At 43.3% G+C, this 26,945-nt stretch overlaps 1 protein-coding gene across 4 annotated transcripts in view; it reads right to left on the bottom strand.

The window, feature by feature from the left end:
- The window catches only part of LOC116429918 (uncharacterized), a 383,306-nt gene that overhangs the window by 225,167 nt on the left and 131,194 nt on the right, over window positions 1–26,945 (bottom strand). For all 4 annotated transcript variants that reach the window (XM_076374295.1, XM_031983448.2, XM_031983449.2 and 1 more), the window contains one exon: window positions 11,972–12,029. The gene's annotated coding sequence lies outside the window, so the exon portion shown is untranslated. The remainder of the gene's footprint in view (window positions 1–11,971; window positions 12,030–26,945) is intronic.

Here is a 26,945-nt window from a genome sequence, read left to right as displayed (position 1 = left end):
CTATAATCCCTACTAAACTCCTGCAACGCACGCAACCAATATTCCCATATAAAAAGATTAATATCAATCTCTGAAACAATGAATGTGCAATCGCCCCAGGGCACCTTTGAACTGAAACTACTCGCAACCTCACGTCACTGAAAATTTTGCCTCCCAAATTTTCTCTCACTCAATTCAAATTTTCATTTTCTTTTCAAATACTGATACCTTTACTCTACCTCATTCTCCTAATCTAGTCAACTACAACCCCTAATAAACTGCTACAACGCGTGCAATCAATATTCCCATATAAGAAGATTAATATCAATCTCTGAAACAATGAAGGTGCAATCGCCCCAGGGCACCTTTGAACTGAAACTACTCGCAACTTCACGTCACTGGCACGCTATCATGGCTCCTTGAACCGTTGAACTGTTAGCTCGACGACCCTTGATATCCTATTTCCTAGAATGTACTCGCCGGAGAGGAGCAAACTATTACGGCCGAGTTAATTGTATTTCTATTTCCGTCCCGTGTCCGCCGCCTAGGTGTTCCGTTTCTTGTGACCCGTCTAAGGCAACCTGATACGTACACGATCACGGTTCGACCCGTAGCCGTTCGAGGGCTTTGTCGACAGAGAGACGATGATTCGCCGGCACGGAATTAGCATGAAAAGCGGCGGCCGTCTAATCCAATGCATTCCGTGCTGCTCACGCTTGTCGAATCCGCTCCCTTGTATGCAGCCTGCAACGGCTTACATGAACGGAGACGTCACGGGCATGCACGCGCCTTGTCTACACGCCGCCCGCGATAACAAGAAGTCCGTAACGCGGCCGTGTCCCGGGAACAACTTGTTCTTCCTATTATGGCGTCGATGTATGTAATACTGATTGCTCCGATGATTTGTATCTTAACGCTGTTTCGTGTGTCTCAGAGGCGGCTGAAATGGGAGACTCAGGCTTTGGAGAATTGAGAAGATTATGGGTGAATGACATGTGAATTTAATTGTTCGTTGTTTAGTAATTTTAGATGTGTTGAATATGAAAGTATGCGATATTAATGGAGAAATGAATTTTTCTAGTGTTTTGCTTCTGAAATTCCGAGTCAATGTGTCTGATCACTATATTTCATTTCTACTTACGGTTAGATACAGGCACGTGTGAATTTAATAGGTTATCGTTTAGTAATTTTAATGAGATCCTATGTGATGAATATGAAAACGCGATATTAATGGAGGAATCAATTTTTCTAGAGTGTTTTGCTTGAAAATTCCGAGTCAACGTGTCTGATCACTATGTTCCATTGCTACTTATGGTTAGACAAGGATACGTGTGAATTTAATAGGTTATCGTTTAGTAATTTTAATGAGATCCTATGTAATGAATATGAAAACGCGATATTAATAGAGATATGAATTTTTCTAGAGTTTCTAAAACCGCGAATGAACGTGTCTGATCATTACGTTTCGCTTCTCCTTACCGTAAGAAACAGCATGAGAATATTAAATCCCTCTACATGACTTCCCAATGGTAATCCATAGACGAACACAACAAAATCTACAAGAGAATTAATAAAAACAATCCCCCAAGAACTGAATATCGCCAAGGAAACCATTATTCCCGAACTTGGATTTCTTTCTCCCAAAAAACTCTTTCCCGACGAAAATCTGGCAGCATCCCGGCAACCCGGGGGAAGTACTCCTCTCCGACGGATATGTATACACCAAACACCTTTGACCTACATCGACAATAGAGAATTCATAATAAACTCCGCTTTACCTGCAGCGACCGGGATGAAAGGGCTTTCGCGAGTCGAAACGTTCGCAAAGAGACAAACCGTCGACAACAGGGCGCGGGAGGAATAAGTGCGAAACGGGTTAATACTCGCGGGCGCCGCGGAGTTCCCCGATTTTCGGGGAACGGGAGCGAAAGCAATCGCGCGATGCCCCGGGGCGAAGTCCCGGCGAATAAGATGGCGGACGCGGGAAACGTTTCGAGGAGCTGCGGCGGTTTCTTTTCGTTTTCCACCGGTGGAAAACGAATTCGGGGGAACGTGAACGAGGAGATGCTGGATAATGCGTTTTAAACCTTAGAGGAGCACAAAGGGGAGCAGCGTGAGAGACAGGTAGCGTCGAATGGGTACCTTCATGAAAAATCATTTGGGAGAAGTGTTTCTGTGTTTCTTTGTAATTATTGTCTTGTTACTATAATTATTGCTGTGTTATATTGTATTATTATTAGTTCATTATTATTAGTAGTAATAGTGTTGTAATATACTACATTATTGTATTATTTGGTTATTATTATTACTGTACTATACTATATTATTATTACTATACTACTACTGTACTATAATATATTATTGAACTACTTCATTCTTATTGTGATTAAAATATTATAATATTATCACTATTCATTCGTTTCATTCGTTCACTTTACTCACTGGATGTACTATACTATCTTCTCTAATACTCACTCTATTATTATTACTATTACTGCACTATATTATATTATTGGTCTACTTTATTCTTATTCTGATTAAAATATAATATTATCGTCATTCATTCGTTTCATTCGTTCACTTTACTCGATGCACTATTTTATTTTTTCTAATACTCTATTACTATTACTACTACTCTACTATATTATATTATTGACCTACTTTATTCTTATTCTGATTAAAATATAATATTATCATCGTTCACTTGTTTCGACGCACTATATTATTTTTCCTAAAACTCTGTGCATATCAGCAAATGACAGGTCCGATGTCAGCAGGAAGATAGCGAATGGACGCGAATGACGAAGTTTGTCCAATGGACCATTCCAGTCTTTCAAGAGTTAACTAGGAGTAAAGGGCAGATTTCCCTTACGGCGGTACAATTTAGACGCTTTTGTTGCGGGCCACCGTCGCTCGTAAACTGGATTTTGCGATGCCCGATACAGCGTGAGCGCAGACCGGCTCCGTTGCATCGAGGATTTCCCGTCGCAACGAAAATTCCACGCGGCTTTAATAAACCCCCGGACGTAAACTGACCGTGCTGTAACAAGATTTTTTCTAGTCCACGATGATCCCGGTGCCTGAAGGTAAACTCGAACCGCGTTTTAATATTCTACAGAGAGCCGGGGAACCGCGCGTTTGCCCGCGCTGATGGGAACAAGTGGAACAGGGAAGCCAAAAGGCGGGCGAAGGGAGAATACAATTACACTATGTGGGAGAATACTTTTGTAACAGCTTGGAGAATCGAGTAGCTAAACGCAACAGTTTGAACAAAATTCTTTCGCAGAATTCACTTGAAGCGTTGAAATATTTTACTGTGGGTACTGAAATTTCCTTTGAAATTCGTTGCAATTAATTCTATTTGAAATTGAGATCCTAATGTTACACATTTAATACTAGATCTAAGGAAGAATCAAGTTGATTTTCCAACATTTTTCTATAGAAACCCCAAGAGCATCCATCGAGGCTTCACTCAAAACTTAATTTACCTATTACTAAAACAATCCTTTAGAAATTTCTTAGAAAAGATCTATCATTTTGTCAATAATTGTAAAAGAATTTCGGAGTCATCTTGACCTACCTGGTACTTTCAGTATTGAACTCATCACAGTGCGAGCATAAAGAACTACCCAAGACTTCCAAAAAATAAAATCAGCTAAGAAATTCTCATTGCAATGAAAAGCACCTACCTAAAAACAGAAATTGCCTAAGATAACTCTATTAGGAATGCAATATCAAATTCTGAATAATACATTCGATTGAACTTGGCAATCATCTGGACGTCAGAAAGGTGCGAGCAGTTCCTGCTCTGGCATGTGTGCTTTCCAAGCGACGAGCGCGAGCACCGAAATTAATTGCGTGGCTATAGACGGCAATAATTACCGGTCGGCATAAATATCACGCGAACGACGCAACGAAGCGAAAGACTTCTCTATATTAATCGCAAAAAGGCGTGCCGTCCCGAACGGGTCAGAGCCACGGCACACTCTGGCGACCAGTGAATTAAGTCCGGCCATGGCCAGACACGAAAAAGGCGTATCCTTCTGGGAAGTCGAAAGCATTGCCAAAGAATGAGCCGGCGGCATAACTACAGTGTCTGAAACGGAGCCAGTTCCTCGGCCGCTATTCATATGCTCCGACCTCTCTGTTTCCCTTTTTCCACCGTGAAAAAAAGAAAACGAATTTCAATATTCGATCCCGCGGATCCGAGTCTCTTGTAAATTCGCTGACGTCCAAGGTTTATCGATTATGAGAACGTCTAGGTCCGCAGCAATATTTTTTGAAATATTCCTCCGGCTTCCGCGGACTCCGCCCTAGGTTCAGGTGCTCGAATCCGTGCAGTCGTAAAACCGATATTATTTACGTTAACCTCGTCCGGCTTCCGTGTAGCTTCATATTGAAATTTAGAGAAGTATTGTAGAGAAGTATATACAGTGATATTAGAAAGTAGAGACAGAGTAACGAGACATTTTTCTCGAAATATGAATATGAACGTGATTCGTATGTTTAGAGATAAAATTTGATAACTCTTACCACTGGAACTACCGTACCAGTCAAAATGACTGATTTCGATTTTTTTGTTTATCAATTATTGATACCTTCGAAGCATTGAATACTCGAGATGATTTTGAAAATAGTTTCATTTGAGTAGTATAATGAGTGTCTGAAGAAACTGGAAATAATCTATTGTTACATGCATATTAATCATATTGAATGCTCGCTAGTTCTAGTGTTAAGTATCTTGAAAATAAAGACAAATTCTATTAATGAAAGGGATATACAAATATTCTCTTTCAACGATTCAATTAGATAAATAGATAAAAATTGCTGATTCTTAAGCATTAACGAAAGCAATATACAACTTTCGTCCAACGATTCAATGATTTCCCATTAAACAACGTCCGCAGGAAAGCTAAACTCATTAAACATTAGAATCGCCACACTCATCGGTATATTCATTAGAAGATAAACACAGGCAGCAAACCGAATTCCAAAACACCGTGAAACAACCATCGCGAAGAGCAAACGCATCGGTGATCCCCTCAAAAACCATTCCGTCCACCGATTCCCCGTAAACAACGCACTCAGCCAGGATTTCAGGTCGCCGCAGTCATCGTCCGAATAAGGAGAAGTTTGAATAGAAGCCCGTGGCGGCGGGGCTTTCGGGAGCTTTCCGCTAACAAGTTTGTCAAGCGATCGGACGAATTAGTCGCCTCAAAAGGCGCTCGATTTTCCCCGGCCGGCAATTACCGGCGCAGATCCCGGCGCCGGTTGTTAACACGCTCACTGCCGCGCGTACCACTTCCGGCGCATGCCAATTTTTCTAAGCAAATAGTTTTTGCGGGACACGGGGACGAGGATGGCGGTACACGTTACGAAACGATGGAAACGTAAAAGATTCAATGTAATTGGAAACGTAAGATTTTAATTACGATTGAATACTTCATTCAAAAACAAACAATTTATAAGCAGCGTATAACGGAAATTTATAATGGAAAATTCTGCGTTCTCTTTCGTCGATTTAATTTTATACCGATGCCTATTATCAATTTTTTAGTTTTTTTTCCTTCTGTTTCTGTTTCTACAAAAAATTTGCTATTCAACTCGTTTATCTATACTTTGCAGCCAATTATTTGACTGGCTAGGCTAGGAATAATATATACAAGGTGAAGATGCAATCAGTGTTAACCCTTTGCACTCCAAAGGTGCCTCTCAGTCACCACTCGATTGTAAAATTGTAAAATTCCGTATTTAACATTAAGTCTTGAGTAATCTGTCCATACATGAAATGGGGAAATAAAATACCATTAGTCCCCTTATTTTGTGAATAGATTCCTCGTTAAGTTAGTTGAAAGAAATGTCATCTATGCCTCACAGAAATAAATTGAATATTTCTAGTGACAAATGTTTGGAGTGCAAAGGGTTAAGAAAAGTGGTCACTAGCGTGTCATTCTCGCCCTGATGACGAAACTTTTCAATTCGATCGCGATTATTCCCGGTTACTTCGGACTGACGCGCCGAGTTTCCGTTTCCTTTCGCATAAAGACGTCGTCCGCGAACGCGCGTCGGGAAAAAATGACGCTGGAAAAAGGAAGTTTCCGTCGGCTAATATTTATTTTCGTGAAATTACGTTAGCCGGCTCGCGATAAGGGAATTACGAAAGTTCCGCGAAACTTCCCTTCCCTCGGAGACACGTCCGCGGCCGTGTGCCCCGGCGATTAAATACGGGGGCAACCCGTAAGACTCCACGTTGATGAACGAGGGAACCATCTTGCCAAGTTTCAATGAATATTTGAATTTCATTGGAGCCGGTCTACATTTTCCCGCGAGGAATTACCCCGGCTGCCGGGGATTTTAAATCTGCGGACGGTTTGTTCTCGGCTGTCGCGGGGACGGGTCCTTGTACGGCCGATGCTCCGCGCGGACGCAACCTGTAAGGAGTCCGCGGTTTTCGTAATTAACGCGTTTATAGTAAACTGTGCACAGTATGGAATTAATATATTCTCGCTATTAATTAATTGAATTACGTTCCAATTAAATACGCGGCAACCGAAGTTAGCGGGGCTTTTAAAACTTTGTTGGTAGCTGGTAGAACCTTTAACTTTGAAACTTAATCAGATTCTTGTTAGACTTGATTATACACAATCACTTTGGAAATTCGCTACCTCTCTACGTTACTTGTACAATTATTACTACTATTTAACTGTATTACTTAATTTCCTGTGCAATTGTCTAATACCTCATCCGATACTGTACAAGATCATACTGTAGTAATTTAGATTAACTGTACAATTATCGAACGCAATCTATTATCATTAATATCTCTATCGAGAATACAAAGTTCCCGAAGCGTCCCCTGTAACTCTACGAAAGTTGGAACATTCTCGCGAAGGGATAAAGAATTCGATCGCGGTTGATCGAGAATTTATTAAAATGAGGGTACATTTCGGGTCGCAGAGTGAAATGGGCCGGATCTGAATGTCGAATCCAGGATCCGTTCCTCCATTGGTCGCGTTTGACCTCGCCGGGGGATGATTCAGAAGTATTATTTCGCGGCGGCGAGAAAAACGAGCGAAAGAGGAGTTCCGCCGGTGCTCGAAAGCCGATCGCGATTGTGCGGCGCGGATATGACATCCGTGACGGAAACTTCTGCCCGGACTTTCCCCGGAGTTTATCAATAAGGGAAGTAAGCGGTCCGCGGGACGAGGCGCGCGGCCCGTTGCCGCGGAGAACCCTTTTAAAAGTTCCAGAAGGTGGGATATAAAGTGTAATGTTTGAGGGATAAGGAATATTGAAACTCGCGGATCAACTTCGGAATAGATTCTCGAACGCCCGGGATCGGATCATTCGAGGAATTACCGGTAGATCCCGGAATGGCCCTCGCAATCTTCCCGGTTCTCAAATATTTATACATTTCCGCGCGCGCGAGCGCGGAATAGGGGACTCGGATATTTTCGTGTTTCAATATTTACGCCGCTCGTGCTTGTCAACCACGCGGCTGAGCATTCCGATAGCTGATTCCTTGATATTTTCCTGTGTCCAGTGGAGCTGGCAGCTTCTTCGCTTTAGCTTTGGAATGGTACTTTATTCGTGTGTAGGAAGGAATATAGTATTATCTATGTTAATGTTACATGTTAAGTACCATAGATTAATATGATATTTGATAATTTATATGATAATTATATCTAGTGTATTATACCTAATATAGCCTTCGCCATAAAGGCGCTATTGCATATCCACCCCAGGGTCAAGCTTTGCAAGGCCGAGCGAATATTTGTTGAAAAATAAAGCGCCTTTTAACTATGTTAATGTTAAATATTAAGTACCATAGATTAATATGATATTAATATTTAGCTAGCCATTTGCAATGTCGAAAACTCTTGGGCTACCATAGTGCTTAAAGATGCTTGGAACATTCGGTTTCGGTGTACTGTTGTCGCATATAGACGGTGAAAGGTAATTAATAATTGATATATATATTCATTTAATGCATTACACTTCAGTGCTTCGACTCTGAAAAGTTCCCAAAATTCTGCTTAGCCCAAGGGTCAAAATCAGGCATTGAAAATGAACCACAAGAAAAATGATTACATCAAAAAAGTCCCATTATCCACTACTCAAAAATCCAGCAACCAATTTAATTTCTAATAAAGACTGCCCACGCTTCCAAAAAACCTCAAGCTCAGCGAGCCAATTACATCAGCACAAACTTCTCACAGGTCAGCGCGAAGGTATTCAAAGCTTGCCGCTCGAAACTTCGTTGTAGCTTCTGTTTTAAAATCCGGACGCATGCAGCCGCTCTAATCACGTTCGCCGAGGAGCCCATCGCCGAAGCAGAAATCTAATACGCGGCGCGCCGCGAGCAGCGCAGCGAAAAGTGGAAAGTTACTTCGCGGCGTCAGCGTAGCGGCGAATTTAGGAAAACAGCCGCGGCGTTCGCCGTATTTCCCGAGTGTATTTCACGGTGGCTGAGAAACGCGCGTGCATTAACGTCGACTGGCGCGTTAGAAGCACGCTCCGCGGAGACACGGCTCGCCTGATGGCGGCTCTGTCTTCCAAGTGGCTTTTCTTGTTCCACGCTTGATATTTCGCGCGCGTCCCGACGGGCGCGGGGATCCTCCCGCCGGAAAAAAACGCGTTTAATCGGGGCAAACGCGAACCGGGAATCGCCTATACGCGAATTACAATGAGACGCGTGCCGAGCATTCGACCGGCGCGCGCTCTTTCAACCCGTCGGAGCCCTTTGTTGAAAGAACGCGAGCTGCGTGTGAAGAATTCGTTGGGGGTTGCTGTGTGGCGTCTCGGGCTTTTCCTCGTTAACCCCTAAACATGGACGCGGTTTTGTAGATTTGTGTGTGGAATATCGTGGACTTCGAAGTCAGTGAAATTTTCGTTGTGTAGTTGGTACTATGTATGTGGAGATATCTGAGTAATAGTACAAGAAATTCTTTTGTTACCTGCAGACGAGAATGTTGAACATTCGGTGATTTTCAGACTTGTGTGTAGAATATCGTGGACTTCGAAGTCAGTGAAATTTTCGTTGTATAGATGATACTATGCTGTGTGGAGATATCTGAATAAGAGTAATACAGGAAATTCTTTCATTAGTTTCTGTAGACGAGAATGTTGAACATTCGGTGGTTTTTAGATTTGTATTGTTAAAGGTTAAATATTAGAATATTATGTGGATTGGTATGAGGAAAATAGATTATAGGAATTATGTTATTGAGAGTGCTAAAAGTTGTAAGAAATTATAGTGAAGCGATCGTGTGATGAATTTGGGTTACTGCTTTATGCTTTCTTAATCTGATGAATGACGCGCGGTGACAATAATATTGTAATGCTACTGTAATTCTATTTCGGAATAAACAGTTCAGATCTGAATATCACCCATCTATTCATTTTCCTACCGTAACCAACACTATACAACAATATTATAATCTACCTCCACAACAGCAACAGCATTCCGAACAAAACAAATTAAACACAAATATCCCCATTCCGCATTCTCTCACTTCAATCAGTAAAACCCATTAACAACGTTTCCCGGGAAAAGCCAAGGCACCCCGTACATCCCCGCGGACCGGTTAATAATTTACTTTGCATTTTTCGGCCGCCAGAAGAGTCGGGATTCCTGCGAGCGACGTGAAGAATATTTAAGCGTTCCGCTTTGACGCCGGCGGAGGGACTTTTCATAGAAACCGTTACGACCCGCGTTTCTACGAGGCGAATATAGGTCCGCGTATGAGAATTCTACGGCTACGAAGGGACTCTATATTCGGCCGCGTCGAGTGCCTGATAATTTACTTCTCGTTCCGCGGCTGCTGGAAAAGTTGGAGCTCGTGCGAATGACGTGGAGAATATTTAAGCGTTTAAACGTTTCACTTGGCTCGTTCGCGGCGGCGACTCTTAGTAGAAGCTGTTACGATTCCACGAGAACAGAAGCTACCACGCGAAAATACGAGACCCGACCGAGAGTTCTATATACGGTTCGCGACCGCTTGATAATTTCATTCGGATCCCGAAGGAATACCAAGGAATTTGCCATTTAAATGAAACGAAGGATACGTGAACCTTTTATTTGATACCGAACGTGTTCGGGACTCGCGAAGCCAAGAATGTATTCTGATTTACGAATTAGATTGCGGGACGTCGCGATTTTATCTGCATACGGATTTTAATACGGAGAATTTTCCAGTGACCCTCGAATTCCATGGTGGAACGTTGCATTTCTTATTCTTATTCTTGCGCCGTTGCGTCTCTGACTCCGTTGGACGGAAAGTTTGAAGCTTTCGCGTTAAGATTGCTCCCGAACGGACACTGGGAATGCAAATGGCGGAGATGAGCGTAGAATGAATGAATGCACGGGCGGGTGTATAGCGTCAATTTGATGGTTTATTCTTAAAACTTCGGCAATCGAGGAAGTTATATTGTAATGAACATTCTTCACCGCGCTGGATCCACGTTCCGCCGGGGAATTGTGTTTCTAACTTAAAGTAGCATAAATCGGATGCATTTTCGAGCGGCGGGATGGAATCCGAAATTAAAAGTTAGTTATAGAGTGCCGCCGGAACAGCGAGCGGCTCGTTTCAACTGTCGTTAAGCGCGCTCTCGAGCGCGGAAGCTGTTCGATTCCTTCTCGGACTTTTATGAAGTGCACATTTTATTCGCGAGCTTATTATTACAGTATTCTTGCGTGATAGTTTATAACACTGCATTTAGAATCGTGAATAAATTTCTGTTATACTGATTAAGCTCGCCTAAACCTATTTCACCGAGTGCAATTGCCAAGAAAGAACTGTGATAACTTTGAAACCGTAGTATAAGCAGAAGTTCAGTAGTATATGATGGTTATAGTCAGACACTGAACTTCGAAATACATCTAAATATCATTTCTAGCAAGATACATATTCACGAAATCTTGGAAGAATCTTTGTAACAAGAAAACCAGAGGTATCTTCAAAAATTTCACCAGAAATCCAAGACGAAGGTATGGAACAGAGTTTAACGGAACACCGAGCGTACCTTCGAAAATTCCACGAAGATCCGGGGAAAGAAATGTGAAACAGAGACCGTGTATTCTAAAATTTCACAAAAATCCAAGAAAGGGAGCGTGGGAAGGACAGTTTAGAACGGAGATTGCCCTTCCGTCGAGTCGAACGCGTGCCCCGACAGGCACGAGCGTTCATTTCCGAAAGATATTTTCGGTGTTTCCTTGATCAGCGCGGCCCCCGTGCGTCCGAGCGCAATTTTTCACGAGCGGACCTCTCATCTCGACGATGATTTATCGCGGCACCGTCGAAAAACTTGCTAATGCGTGCGCTCCGGACGAAGATACACGGCCGCTGCCTGCGCCAGCACCGACGCCGCCAGCGGATCGACGCGATTTCCGGCGCTGCGTTATCGGGAATTAATCTTTTCCGCTGCGCTTCCGCCGTGCGGGTTAAAGATTGCGAAGATGCTCGAATAATATTGCTCCTTTAGGATCGAACTATTAGGCCGGAAGAGCATCGTTTCCGGTCTGATAATCCGCTTTCTGCAACCAACGCCGAGCTTACACCTGGAATCCTGCGGATCGCGGGATCGTATTATCGTAAGTTACTGGAATAAACTTGGACACGATTAGTAATTGATTAGTGTGTTGTGTTTCTTTCTATGGTATTGTGTTCCTGTGAAATAGATGGAAACGTGCGTCTGGTGATTTATTGGTGAATATTTGAATTTATCGAATGATAGATGTATGAGAATAAAGTTTGTTGACAGGTGCTGACAATGAAGTTTCAAATTCAATTCGAAGTGAAGTTAATTTAGAGTCTCAATTGGCAATGAAAAATATTGTTTGAATGATAGGTGCCTTTTCTATGAGGAACCTAATAATATTTCCAATTAGAGAAGTATAACCACACAAATTTTCCCAATATGTACATCATAATTTCTAATGACGAAAGCTAAGTTAAACAATGCAGACTATTAACTCATCTCGTTAACTCACCGATTTGTTGTCGCTTAAAACACTGGTCACCGGCAGTCATCGCGCTGAGTTCTCTAATCTGAAACATTCAAATAGATCTTCATAATTTACGCACGTCTTCTCATTAACACTAGAACTACTGTACCAGTCAAAATGACTGATTTCGATTGTTTTGTTTTTAACACTAGAACTACCGAGCATTTAATACGATTAATACGCATTTCCCATAAAAATTGTAACAACAGATTATTTTCACTTTCTCCGCACATTCCTTGTAGTACTGAAATGAAGCTATGTATTTTCAAAATCATTTCGAATATTCAAAGCTTCGAAGATATCAGTAACTGCTAAACAAAAAACTCGAAACCAGTCATTTCGACCGGTAGTTCTAGTGTTAAGGGGTTAAAGAAGCGGCGGGTCGCGTTTCAGCTAGCCGCGGCCCGGAAACTTTGGCACGTGTTGCGCCGGAAGTTCGCAGCGTTTAACGGACCGATAAAATCTCAATTATGGTCCCCGGCGTGTCCCCGCGAGGCGGCGGTACCCGTGAACGCGCGCCGGTCCACCGGCGAACGTTATCGCGCCCCGGCAATTTACCGCTTCCTAGTCAACTTCGTAATTTCGGGTTCATTAAAAAATTAGTGCCGGCCGCGACACCGTAAAACCGCGGCCGCGTAAATACACCTGCCGCCGAAGAAACACCTGGTTGTCCGGCTTAACGGCTCCGCGAGACGTTTATGTGTCGTTAACGGGGCTTTACTGCCGGAGGGATTAAAGGACGTTGGTTTGGGGTCTCGACGCGTGACTGCCGGGCCGTGTGTGCGGAATTTGTTATATCGCGTCGTTCGGGGGATTTTACTTTTGACCGTTTTCACGGGGCGATTAAATTTTCATGGGGAACAGTGATTCTTGAGCGGCGTTTAGCGGCTACGACCGGTTTCACGGGCTTCTAGTGGTTCGAGAGAGGCTCGGCAGCTGTTACGGGGGTGGAGATTTGGTTGCCGATGCTAAAGTTCCCTTCGATTTGTATCTAGATCGCGGGGAAATCGTTTTCTTGGTGTTTTGTAGTTGGTGCTGGGATTTAGTCGGTTGGATTTTGGAGTATTGAGAGATGATAGAAGTGTAATTAGTATCTTGGGACTCTACTTAGAAATCTAGTAATTATCTAATAATCTTTGCTTGTAATTAGTATCTTGAGATTCTACTTAGAAATCTAGTATTAACCTAATAGTCTTTGCTTTTTTATTATCTTGAAACTCTACTTATAAATCTAGTAATTATCTAATAATCTTTGCTTGTAATTACTATCTTGATACTCTGCTTAGAAATCTAGTGATTATCTAATAATCTTTGCTTGTATTATCTTAAAACTCTACCTAAAAATCTAGCAATCATCCAACAATCTTTACTCGCAACTACGATCTTAAGATCCACCCAAAAAAAATTACTAGTCACCTAGTAACCTTCTTCACAATTACCATCTCGGACCACATAAACAAATCCAGCAAATATCCCGCGAGATTAGAAGGAAATTCCCAAGGGAAGATCTGTTTCTCCAGGAATCGAGTAGCTTTCAGCCAGGTAACAATAGCCTAACATCAGCGACCGTAATTCCCAGCAGTCGTACCGTTGTCACTGCATCGTTAGCCGGTAATTAACATCGCCCGAATCCCGACGCACTCCGGCGAAAATCCGGGCCGCCTATCCGTCGATAAAATCACAATTAGGGGTCGCGGCCGGTCGGTCGGCGGGCAAGGCGTCCACGAATTGACATAAAAGCGACATAATCGTTGGGCAAATAGCTGCGTAAAACAAGGCCGCTCGCGGGGGCGGAGGTCGAACGGAGGAGCAATTACCCGGCGAGAGCGCATCGGTTAATGGCGCGGCCGTCGCAATTTTCCCGGGGACACGCGGTGCACAATGGATCCCGGTATCCGCTGCTAGATTTAAGCCCTTACGTAAAGATAGGGCGCTCCCGCCGAATTTGTCCCTTCCACTGCTGGCGCACGCGATCGCGTCGCTCTTGCATTGTGTCGGGAACAACAGCAATGCGGAGCTGTTGTTGTTTGTCAATGTAATTCCGATGAAACGACTGTATTGACGCTGTGCGGACGAAGATTCTGTCGAAGTACAGATTCGTGTGCGAAGTATGTATGCGTGAAGTAAGTATTACAAAGTATACTTTGTAAAGTATACAAAGCCTTTTGTAGATTCTGTCGGGTTACACGTCGATTGCTTGAATAATGGAGAATAAGGAAGCTATGTGCTGATGTCTTGCTGTTTGAGTAGCTCAATCGTTAACTTAGTGTTACAAACGTGAAAGTGTCGACATGATCGCAAAGGGTTGAAGAATAGAAGGTATGTGAACTGTCGTTTGCGACAGTTACTTGTTATACAATGTTTAGTGAAGGTTTTCATCGAGTTGAATAATATATTATATATTCGATGAAGTTGAAAGTTTCGTTAAGTTAGAGCATAATTGATCCCTTGTTCTATGAGTCCTTTTACTCGATGAAGCTATACTATTAATAATTTATGAGAACAAGAAAAGAACTGCATACTCGTTTCACTAGTCTATTATTTAGTAATTGATCTAATTCACACTGAAAGAGATTAAAGTCCGACGCTGAAGAAATTACATAAAATTCACTAAAGAAGCATTAGAGAGACTTCAAATCTCCCATAAACGCACAAAAATCCGCTGTTTATAATGCCTCTTAGTGCACATCGAAGGAAACTGTTCCGCGCTCAGGCCGTTATCTAATCCAACGGTAGAATGCATTTTATGCATAAGCGTCGGTGCGCTTCCTTTCCGTCCGACAGACGCAGCAAACACTTCCCCGCTGGGTTCCGTAAGTATTACGTCGCACCGTGCCGTAACCCAAATACGTAAGCTGTATTTTTACGCTGTTGCGCGTCGCCGGATGGATTAATGCACCGGATAAAGTGCATCGTGTTTTTGGTAAGAGACGTGGGAGGGTCGCGGCTCTCATCGATTCGCATCACTTCGCTCGTCGGAGGACCGCGTATGGAGGAGTTGTGCAGTCGCTTGCGTAATTCGGATAGATGACAGATTTACGCTTAGCTTTGAGCACGTACTTTTGCGTCCACTGGGTTAGCTAATCGAAGAGACACGCAGTTTCGTCGGATTTATCGTCGACTCGTTCCACTGCGAGCGAGGTGGTTTCCGCGGGAATTAGAAAGAATATTAACCCTTTGAGCTCGACAATATTTTTCATTACAAATACTCATTACTTTCTGACTACATGTTGACGATATCTTTCGCAACTAACGCGATTGCTTATCTTATAATTAAGGAACGGAACTGTTTTATTTCGATGTTTTATGCGTTGTTACGTGACACATGCTTTAATATTGAATGGAAAATTTTATAAGTTTGCTGCGTCGAATCAGGTGATGACTGAAAGGCGCCTCCCGAGTGCGAAGGGTTAATGATTCTGGTTTCTAGTTACTTGTAATGATTAATACTAGAATTACAGTAATAGTTCGAAATTAATTAATTATCGGTATCTTCGAAGCATTGAATATTCGAAATGATTTTGAAAATAGTCTCACTTGGATACAATGAATGAAGAAACTGAAAACGATCTATTAGTTTCAGTGTGAAGTGATTAAACTGAAAATAATTTCGCTTGAATCTATCATCGATTCATGCGGTTCTACCATTTCCTGTTACGCATTCATACCAGTATCCTACTTTCGTCCCTTTAATTCTGAATAATGCATTTATAACTTTCCGCATAACTGTTAGTTTTGCTTCCGACTGAAAGAATTCTTAGCAGTCCGACCGTCAAACGCAAAAGGGAACAACTAACAAACGGTTCTGAAAAACACATCTCGAAAAGGATTCAAGTTTCAACGGACGTTTGTCAACAGTTCGTAAACGCAGTTAGCGAAACATTCCTCGGCGAGCCGGCGCTTTTACGGAACTCCGAGTTCCATAAGGAAGCGTGTGTCAGATTTCCCGACTCGAAACAAAAACAACCAGGGGGAAGCGGAGGATTTTATCAGCGGGGCAGCTGAAAGCCGAGTTTCCTCGAGGATCCGCTAAAAGATTTGAAAAAGCTGCGCCTAACCCGCATTCACCGCTCCAGTCCGGCTCCGCGCGTTCCGCGGGTCCGCCCGTAATCGTTCTTTTGTCCGCTCGTCCGTTTCCTTTTTCATTTTTCGCGTCGGCTCGCGAAGGAACTTCGTATTCACGCGTCGTTTGCGTCGGGCAGCCCAGCCGTTGAATTATCGCCGGAAATCCGCGCGCGGAAGTAATTACTCTCTCCTTCGAGTCGAACCGCGCGGGCACGGCCAATTAATCAGGGGACTTGCTTATCATAATTAATCGCGCGACCCGTCGGCGCACGGGTCGCGCGCGAAAACACGCGATACCCTCGCAACTCGGAACACCGTTTCCACTCCATTCGGTTTATTCCATTCCATAGCGATCCATTTTCAATGGGGCTTCCTTAATGCGCCGCAACTCGAGCTGTCTCTTGATCTATGGTCTGGCGGAGGTTCCCAGTACGGATTGCTTGGGAGATATTGCTCGTGAATTTGGGAATTGATGAGTAGGATTAGACTGTTTGCGAATTTAGATCTGTTTACTTTTCGTATTTTTTAGATATATTTAAATTGAGGTAGTTCTGGTTTTTCTGTATTCTATTGAGAAATATTTGAGCTTAGGTATTTCTATTTTCTCTACTTCTTCTGTAACGGAATATCTAAGTTGAAATATACCTATTTTCTGTATTTCTTATTTAGAAACATCTAAAAATTCCCATTTCCATTTTCTCTATTTCTTATTTAAAACATCTAACAATTTCTATTTCCATTTCCTCTATGTCTTATCTAGAAACATCTAAAAATTCCCATTTCCACTTTCTCTATTTCTTATTCAGAAAAGTCTAAACATTCCCATTTCCATTTTCTCTATTTCTCATCCAGAAACATCTAAAAATTCCCATTTCCATTTCCTCTCTTCTCTGTTTAGATATATCTAAATATTTGTATTTCATCTGTTCTCTGTTTAGAAACATCCAAACCCAAACACCAACTAGATAAATAGATCTCCGTTAATATCAACAGCAAAATTCAGAACGATCGGTAGGCTCGCCGGAAAATCGGAATCATGCCAAATGCATTAATTTAAGAGAAAAACTCGTTGTTTGTCGGCCAAGCCAAACACAGACGGCGGACATCCGCGAGCAGCCAATTAATTCTAATCAAACACGTCCCGATCGGAAATCGGCCCGTTTAATGATACAGACGTCGGATTAAACAGCATGCGGCGGCGCGCTAATTTCAGCCCGCGACTCCATTTAGCCCTCTTATCAAAATTCCCTTTAACGGAACGCCACGCGCCGCCGCCGGCGGGAGCTTCAATTTGCCGAGACTTCATTTCCGACCGGCCGCAGTTTAGCATTCTGTCCGGTCGCGCCGAATTTCGCGTCGCGGACCGACTACGGATAACCTGTTTCTTCAATAAGTCACGGGAACACAGAGTTCCTCGCGCTCGGAGATCGTTCCACGTTCGAATGATCCATTCCGCAAACACGCCCTCGCGAATTATTAAAGCCATTGTGCCACGAATTAACGCGAACTTTAAAGAAAACTGTTTGTTCAGGGTCTACGGCTACGATTCACGGAGATGTGTGATTCTCATTGTTCAGGCTTTCCGAAGAAATACTCTGACTTCTCGTTAACGCTGTTGGATTTCTGTGGGACGAGAAATAGCTTTCGAGATAGTTTATGGAATTGACAGATTTTCGAATATTGAATCTTACGCGCCCAAAAATGACAGTGACACTCACCGTCGCTGTCGCGCGAGAAACAAAGGAGCTTGAGTTTGACTAACTCAATCGCAATATAAGGAATGCAACAAACTTATTTATAAACGCCGCGACAATAGAGTGCAAAGTCTAAATATGGTGGAAGAACAACGACCCAACAAAATCCGAGATAGCAACAATTCAATCAGCCGAGTAAAAGCATCAACACCGCATCAAATTACACGAGCCAACGACTGCTCCCGACAACCGTCTCCAAGGACCGTTCCTCCCCTGGAAATAGCGGAAGACAGAATCAGGGGTGGTGAGCCCAGGGTTGAGTACGTTCGTGGAAAGAAAATCTCGCCGAGGAACGTATTGCCCAGCCGCATTACGCGGTCAGGGGAGAATGAAATAGAAAGAGAGAGAAAGGAATTAATGTGGACGTTTATTCGATCACCAAAGCGGGCGAGCGCTTTCGCGGCATCACGGAAAGTTTTCGGTCGCCGGGAAAGGGTCGGGGAACCGGGATAAAAAGAGAGGGACGAATAAAACGGGAAGGGAGGACGAGCGGCGGTCGAACAACGGAAAAACGATCCCCGGGGACGCGATCTGCCAATAAAACGCGTTAATAACGATAATCGGTTCGTTAAGGCGGGGTTTCGGCGGCCGGGCCGGGCCGGATAATACGGTGTCGGGTGCATTATCTCTAATTTTTCCGCGTTTCGTACTTATTGCGAGTCGCGGGCAGATAACGCGGTTAACGATAATTACGAGCGCCCGTCTGGGGATCCATAGAGATCGATGCAATTATTCTTCCCCGGCGCGGCGTTTTTACGTGACGCGCGAGGACAATCGGCAGCCCGGTGTCTCCGTGTCGGTGGGCGGGGGGCAACGGTCGCGGCTAATTAAGCATGCACAATCGATCGGATATTATAAACAGGCGTACCGGGACAACGATACCCCGCGATCAAAGCGCTTCAATCGCGGGCTTGATGGATATTGTGTCGCGAATTGACAGATTTACGCGATTACAAATAATTGCGTTGCGGACGCTTCGTTTGGACATGTAATTTCGTTCGCGACTCGCGAGTGATTTTAATCTGCTGATGGATAACGGGGAGATTCAATTTTTAGCGATAATGCCTGGCCATCGGAGCGCGCTAGAACTACTGTGCCGGGGTCAGTGGTTTCGAGTTGCTTCGGGATTGTTGATGTCTTGGAAGCATTGAGTGTTCGAAATGATCTTGAATATATAGTTCGCTTGAATAGTGTAATAGGAGATAATCTATTGGTATAGTTTTTATAGGAATTGTACATTAATGGTATTAACTTTTTGGTAGCTCTATTGTTAACATTATATTTCTCCATGGAAGATATTGAGAAATGTGTAAGGGATTGACACTTGAATAGTGGAATTAAATTTAGTAATACATATCAAGGATAAATATTACTTTTTAATCTGCGGATTTCTGCCAACTCAATCAGTAAAGTTTCAAATACCAATCAAATATACTATTTCGAATATATTAATCAATATAGTATTATACAACGGAACATGATTATTTGCTATATCATTTCCCACAAATCCGAATAATCCAGCTTCCTCGGAAACGAAAATCGCAGTAAAGTATAGAGTAAAACTAGAGCCAATTAGAGATTAAATTGGAGTCGAATTAAGTCGGATTCCCGAAAATTGGCTGCAGTTTCGTTCCCAGTGACGGACATTTGGCTAGCGGGCACCAAGGACCCCGGTTTCGGCGAATGCTCTTGGGAATCTGCCTTCTAATAAGCGGCGGAACACATTGCCGGCGAATTTCTGATCCTGATTCCTTATGCAATTCTATGGAAAACAAGGGACTCGCCGCGTAAAGACCGCCCAGCCTCTTTGAATTTCATGTACACCGGTAATTGCGTTATAAGCAGATTGAAAACTTGGCCGAGCGAACTTCTCAAGTGGATATCACGCGCGAGGTGTCTCCGCGGATGACACTGTCTCCGACGCTGGAGCTGCTCGAGCAAGAACTGAAATACGAATGAGTGACGTGTGCAACGCTTCTTGCGCACAATGCTTCTGGATCATTTCTACTGAGATTATCACCTAGATTCTTTGGAGTTATTAACACTAAAGCTAGTGGAGAGGTCAAAACCCATGCCTAATTTGTTGTTTTAGTTATTATTGTATAAATAAGTTTTTAAATTGACGTAAAACTGCTTTGCCCGTCAATTCACGTGAATTTCTCGTCGGCTTGGTTTCACAAAATATCGTCTTCGTCTCGTCAGAAAATGTTGAAATATTTCTAGCGAAAAACTTCGTACTGCAAAGGGTTAACAGATCAAAGGTATTTAGAGAAATAATTCGAAGCGCTCTTCAAAAATTCATATTTCCAAAAATCCCAGCTTCCTCTATTATCTGCGGCATTATATACAGCGAAACGAGTATCGCGTTTCAAAGCAGGGCTTTCATGCGAGCTTCACTTCGAATTAAAATCGAATATTCCTTTAAAACTTCTCGTTACAGTCGGCGCAGTATGTAAATGAAAAACTTCACTTTGCGAGGGGATTATGTGTTCCCGCCGAACCGTAACATATCCAATGGCCCCGCGAAAGCGGCTAATGGATTAATTCGTGAAAATATTCGTATATCCCGAGAATATAAATATCCCCGACGCGCTTCGGGTTGAGCGTCGCTGGGCTATCTTCGTTTGGCGAACTCTGATTCATTCGAGGATCGTGGGACCGAGTACGAGGTAGATTCATTTGACGCGGATCGGTTGGCCCGATAAAGGTAGACTCGCGCCAGGCATAAGAACTTTATTGGCTATTCAGCGGTGCACGGGCGCCGCCGAAAATCGGCTTTCCAATAAGCGGGACACGAGAACGTTGAGAAAGCAATTTGTGATCGCCGGTTGGTCGGCGTTCTACGAAATCGCGGCTGGTCTCTCTGGGTCCGCTCTCGATTTTCCCGCGGCTCGTAATTCGCGCGATCTGGATCTCATCTGGGAAGCTTGATGATCCGGATATCTATTTTGTCCCTTGATTTACCCTTGGTATTCCAATTCCGTTCGTGACGTTCAACTTTCGACCTGTTCTACGTTTTGCGCGGCGGGATATACTTTTAGCGTGTCTGATTTAACCCTTTGCACTCGGAAGTTTTTCAGTAGAAATAGTCAACAGTTTCCAATGAGTTATAGATGACATCCTTTAAGACGAATTGAATGAGGTACATAAGTTAAGAAGTTATTGTTTCAATATTTCAAATATTCATGGATTGTAAGAAGCTTAATATATATAAGACTTTATGATTTCGGTATATCAAATTGTATGGTGACTCACAGTCGCCAGATGATTTGATACAGCAAAATTATAAACCTTGGTGTTTACCATTAACCTTTGTATACTGCATCAATGCATGAAATATTGAAAGAAAATAGCTTTAGTATGATTTCTTAATAAATTCATTTAAAAGAATCTCGTCTACGTCTAGTTAGAAAGCATTGAACATTTCAAGTGAGAGACTCTCGAGTGCAAAGGGTTAAACACTATGATATTGAAATCAGTCTACTGGAATAATTTTTGAATAATATTCACGCAATATCCAGTAATCCAGATCATTTCTAAACTGAAAGTTCAACTAATATTCTATCTATACAACAAACTAACAAACCTATCGACTATCCCACAGACATATTTATTAAACAATAAGCAACATTCGGAATGTCACAGTACCTAAGTTTCTAACCCAGCAGTTCCAGAAATCGCGCCCTCGATACCCGAAAAATCCGTTAATTGAATGGTAGAATCGGCAAAGGATAAACGATCGGTGCCAGAGGAGAGCAAGGAACACAGATAGCCCGTTGGCCGAGCGATTTGCGTCCAAAGAGAGAGGCACACACGTGGCGAAAATTTTTCCAATAAATGGAGCCGCCGTGATACTGCTGAGGAAGCAATTTCTGATTCCCATTTCTCGCGCTGTTCCGCGCGGCGGCGGCGCGCATGCATCACGGACGGGTTCGAGTTATCCTTGATCCTTCGCCCCTTTTCTCTCGTCTAACACTGTACTGCACCGGAACGAGCGCGATGCCGGGTTGACTAGTGTCCACTCTGTAGAGTAACATATGCTCGGTAGATCGTAAACATTCGCGAACAACTGGAGACACGACGTGATAAAATTCCACCGTCCGACTGCATTAAAACCGTACCTTCTCGTACAGGGACGGGCGAACGACGCGTTTCAACTAAATGAAAGTTGTTACATTGTCTCTGGAATTCGCAAAGAATTTACGAAGTCTTCTGTCTCTAATGCGGTTGCAAGTTGTCGAGATGTTTTATTATCTGGCCATCTTTAGTTTCATTGGACCGATGTGGCTCTGATCGAATGCTTGTGGAATGTTTACGCGTATCGCGTCCCCTTTTAACACGTTGACACCGGCGTGACCCACCGGTGGGTCACACATGCCCTTTTTTAAACGGCGTCTTTAAAAATGCCGGCGTCAACGTGTTAATGAACGTTTAAGCAACATTATGATGAAACAATTAAGAGAAACACAAAAACGAAGAGTACAATCAAACAATAAAATCTTTATCTAAGAATGAGACATGTATTCCATAATCTTGATGTGTCATCGTCAATCCCACCATCAAAATCTCTGTAAACATCCAACTAGAGGTTGTTTCACGTGCTCCCTCTGTCAAACGACAAAATCAGGAGCGAAGATTGGAAGTTGTCGAGACGTTTCACTATCTGTTCATCTTTAGTTTCATTTAAACCGAGTGTAGCTCTAATCGAATGCGTGTAGAATGTTTACACGTATCGCGTTCCCTTTCAATGAACGTTTAATCAATATTATGATGAAACAATTAAGAGAAACACAAAAGAAAGAGTCTACAATCGAACAATAAAATCTTCATCTAAGAATGAGACATATGTTCCATAATCTTGATGTTCCATCGTCGATTCCCTCATCAAAATCCTTATAAACATCCAACTAGTGATTGTTGCACGTGCTCCCTCTGTCGAACGACAAAATCAGGAGCGAAGATAGCGCGAACGAACAGTTCCCGATCTCCTGGATCGTTCGGCGTTCTTATTATTCGAATAAATGGAACGCGTTTCGCGCGCGGGCCGAATGATAGCTAGCAGGCACGGACCGCGGCCGCTCGCAGTTTATTTCCCTCGCAGCGAGCGAAACAGCGTCGGAGCCAGGAGCCCGACGCTCGCGACGAATGAATCAGCTGGAAAACGTATCCAGCGCAGTCTGCCATAAGCTCCGCGGATTAGGCAGCCTCGGCCGCCATTGGTAATTCCGGTGCTTCGACTCCATTAGATCTACGCTCCGCGTTCTCATTGACGAGTGCGCCACGCACACGCGCTTCGTCCGCAGAAGCGTATTAAGTCCCCTCTCTCGTGTTTGCAACGGTAATAGCTCCTCGCCGGTCCCAAAACATCGGGCACAAAGGAAACACCGGTTTTCCTGTTCCGCGTCCGGGAACGTTCGGTTGAATCGAACAATCCTGCTTGAATTTCATTCTGCGAGAGTCCTACTCTTCGGACGGATGGTTCCTGACAACTGTACCCGCGGATGTTTATGTGCACTGAAATGTGCTACAGTGAAATTCACGGAGATACGGACTGCGCGGTGTTTAGTTACTATTTGCTGGTGATCTTAGCGGATCTGCGCGGGGACGGAATAATATTGTTAGACGTATTTTGCGTTTGTGGCACTTTTGTTTGAGATAACGAGTTCTACTCTTTGTTTAAGTTGAAATGGACTCGAGTGGTTTAGATGGCACAGGGAAACTGATGGGTGGAAATAAATTTGCATGGTAAATAGTTCACTTAGTAATTTTTTAATCGGTTGATTCTAATTCTTAGTATTGCAGTTTCGTTAGTGTAGCATAAAAAATTCAAAGTTGCGTGGAAATGACTGGTTCAATTACTTCTCTTCTAAAAATCTAATCAGCTAATTCTAATTACTAGGATATTGCAGTTTCGTTAATGTAGCATAAAAATTCAATCAAAACTGCGTAGAGATAACTAGTTCACCTCTGATTGGATTCCCTCGCATTAACAAAACTGCAACGCGCTAAAGCTTAGAGTGGTTACGAAATCACCTCCTGCCAACTAATCGCTAAAAAACCCAATTTCAAGAAAAATCAGTGGGATTACTTCGCAAGCAAGGGACCCTAAAGAAGGGAGAAAACCCGTGCAGTCGCCGGAAGGAGAGCAAGGACTCCGAAAGAGGGTGTAAAGACACGAGGAAAGTCGACATCGCGTCCTGTATTTTCCAATGCTGCAGCTTCATTCCGTCGGGCGGAGTCGTTCGCGGGTCCCGAGCGAACGGCTGACCGTAACCTCGCTCAGTCTTAATTAAACCGTTCGAAACGGCCGGTGTAACCGGTATAATCGGCGAGTCGACGCGGAGGGCGCCCGGTTGGGCGAGACGTTGTGTCCCCGGCGAACGGGATAGCGTTTTTAACCCAGCGGAACTGGCGCGCGCCGGCGAGAGCGGAAGCGAGACGGAGGCCGGTATTCTTAATAGCACTTCGTCCTGATTAAAATGTGCGGAACAGCGGAGCGCAGCTCCGCCAATTGGACGGCTGTTGTTTCGCATTGTTTAACGAGCACTCGGCTGCTGCCAACCACTCGGGTCCGCCCGTCGCGCCGGTTCTCTCAAAAACTGCCTTCGAAATCTGCTAAGAAGGTCCGCCGCGCTCGAGCGACGCCGTTTCCGGCGAACGGTGGACAAAACACAAATTCGACTGCTAGCTCAACGAAAATTGAGGATCGCTAATGCGTTGCTAAGTGGGTACTGCTATACGCGATGATTTTCAGGTGGAAAATCCAAGTTTTGTGCCGATCAATTCTGTTTCTCTGTTTATGTAACTTTTGAATCGAAACGCAACATATCTATTGTCATTGAGAAAGCTTATACAATATAAACTATAATATAATAAATCTATAACCTATAATATAAACTAGAATATAATAAAACTGTAATCTATAATAGAAACTATAATATAATAAAACTATAATCTATAATATAAGCTATAATATCAACTGGTACTTTTTAAGTTACCGAGTTCCGTCCGGAAAACGGCGGTTTGGCCGCACTGCGCGGCATCCGACGGAATTGCGGAAATATTAAAATGTCGGGGAAACTCCTGCGGTACTCGAAGGTTGCCGTTCGAGTTCTTACGGAGCGCGATTTTCGAATTCCGGGATTGTTCTTCGGGGATCAAACTCTATTCGATTATACCGGCGGAAGTTTGGGAATGGTCTCGCCGAGATTCGGGGTGTAAGAATGTTCCGGCTGCTTCTTCGAGTGGTTGAGAATATGTATTAGGGGATTATGTGATAATGTTTGTTTCGTGGAAGTTTGTTGGAGAGAGTTTTGAGAGATCACGGAAGTGATTTCGATTTTAAACGTGGCGTAAGATTGTTTGGAGTAGTGGATTACCCGTTGCTAGACTCGATGGACACGAGTGTGTTCAGTAAGGATTAGCGATTTATTCAGTAAGGATTAAAATAAATATTATATTAGCTTACAATACATCTGATTACCTATTTAGAAAGAAGCTACTCGTGGAATACTTCATTTCTATATCCCGAGGAAACTATCACACTTCGATAGTCGCAATAAACACCCAAATAGAATCCAACATATACCCTAATTTTTCCATATTCCTAACGCACGGTTTATCAGATTAGAATAACCATCGAATACACCATTCAGAATACCTCGTTTTACTCAACTCTCCATCCAAGAAGCAAACACTAATTAATAAACAGCAACAGACAGCGCAGAAGCCGTTCCCTTCGGTGGCATTCGTCGAAATAGAATCCAACGTATACCCTAATTTTTCCATATTCCTAACGCACGGTTTATCAGATTAGAATAACCATCGAATACACCATTCAGAGTACCCCGTTTTACTCAACTCTCCACCCAAGAAGCGAACACTAATTAATAAACAGCAACAGACACTGCAGAAGCCGTTTCCTTCGGTGGCACTCGTCGAGACTGTTCTTCCAGAAGCCGCATCACAGTGGCCCGATCCTCGCAGTGAACGTGAATGGGGTCGTTTGCATGCGGCTATCATCAAATTTGCGTTATTCTTCCGCATCTCGAGTGGCGAATAGGATCTCGAGGGTGAATCTGTATTATTGGCGAGCGGCAGCCACCTTATACGCCTTATACTCCGGGAATGGGTATTTCCGAGCGAGCGTCGCGTTGCCGCGATACGCCGGAGCAATTTCGAGTAAGCTTCCGCGACCGGCTAACGACCGACGGAATTTCTTTCGACCTGCTACGAGCGACATCACCGCGCCAGTGTGTACTGTGCGTTGATAGAAAGTTGGCACCCCGCACCGCACGGGAATAAGAGGAATCTCTCGTTGCGCGTTTTGTTTACGACAAGATGTCTGGTAACTGCTCCTCTTTTGATAGCCGACTCTCGGTTAGTTCTTCAGAATTTCTACAGAAAACAGCAGCTTCACTGATAGTTCATTCATTAGCTACTGTTAGAATGACGTCGGTAAGCACTGCGCCACTGGCTTCTGGATTTAGAGACGAATCGAGTGAAAACGAAGTCTCTTGTTTCGCTAATGTGGACGAGAATTAGCTGATTCTTGCCACAAGATGTCTCAATATTCTCAACGTTCAATTTATTCAAATACTTATTGTTCTAATTATACCACGTGCAAGTACAATCTCCATATCTTCTAAATCTCAACACTTCCGCTGGTCCCATAAGACTATAGCTCCGAGACTCAAAAACCATTACAACACAACGTCGAATGCAAACGTCCAATAACGTTAATATCTAGACAACAGTGCAAAATAATTCTAGTTTCAAATAATGAATAACTCCCCCTTATTATCTTCGCTACAAACGAATAATTAGTCGAACAGTAAGCGATCTACGCGTAGCTATCTTTCGTTCTATTAATCAAGCAATTGATACATAATTTAGCTTTTGTATGTTTCGAAGAATCTTCGTCCGCAAAGGGTTAAAACGTCCCATCAATCTGCACTAGAATTAAGAAGCAATGCAGTTTCCAGAACGAAAGTCCTCTAAAGTAACCACTCAGACCGCAAAGCGTAAAACTGAAGACAATGCATCTTCGGTTGCGTGGTGTTAAGCGATCAACAGAGGATGCCAGGAAACGTGCATGGGAAGAGGCGTGTCGCTCCGTTCTGCGGGATTACACCGGCATT

This window comes from Nomia melanderi, chromosome 2 (genome assembly GCF_051020985.1).
Source record: "Nomia melanderi isolate GNS246 chromosome 2, iyNomMela1, whole genome shotgun sequence".
Classification (NCBI taxonomy): Eukaryota; Metazoa; Arthropoda; class Insecta; order Hymenoptera; family Halictidae; genus Nomia; species Nomia melanderi.
This window is presented reverse-complemented; position numbering and strand designations above follow the sequence as displayed.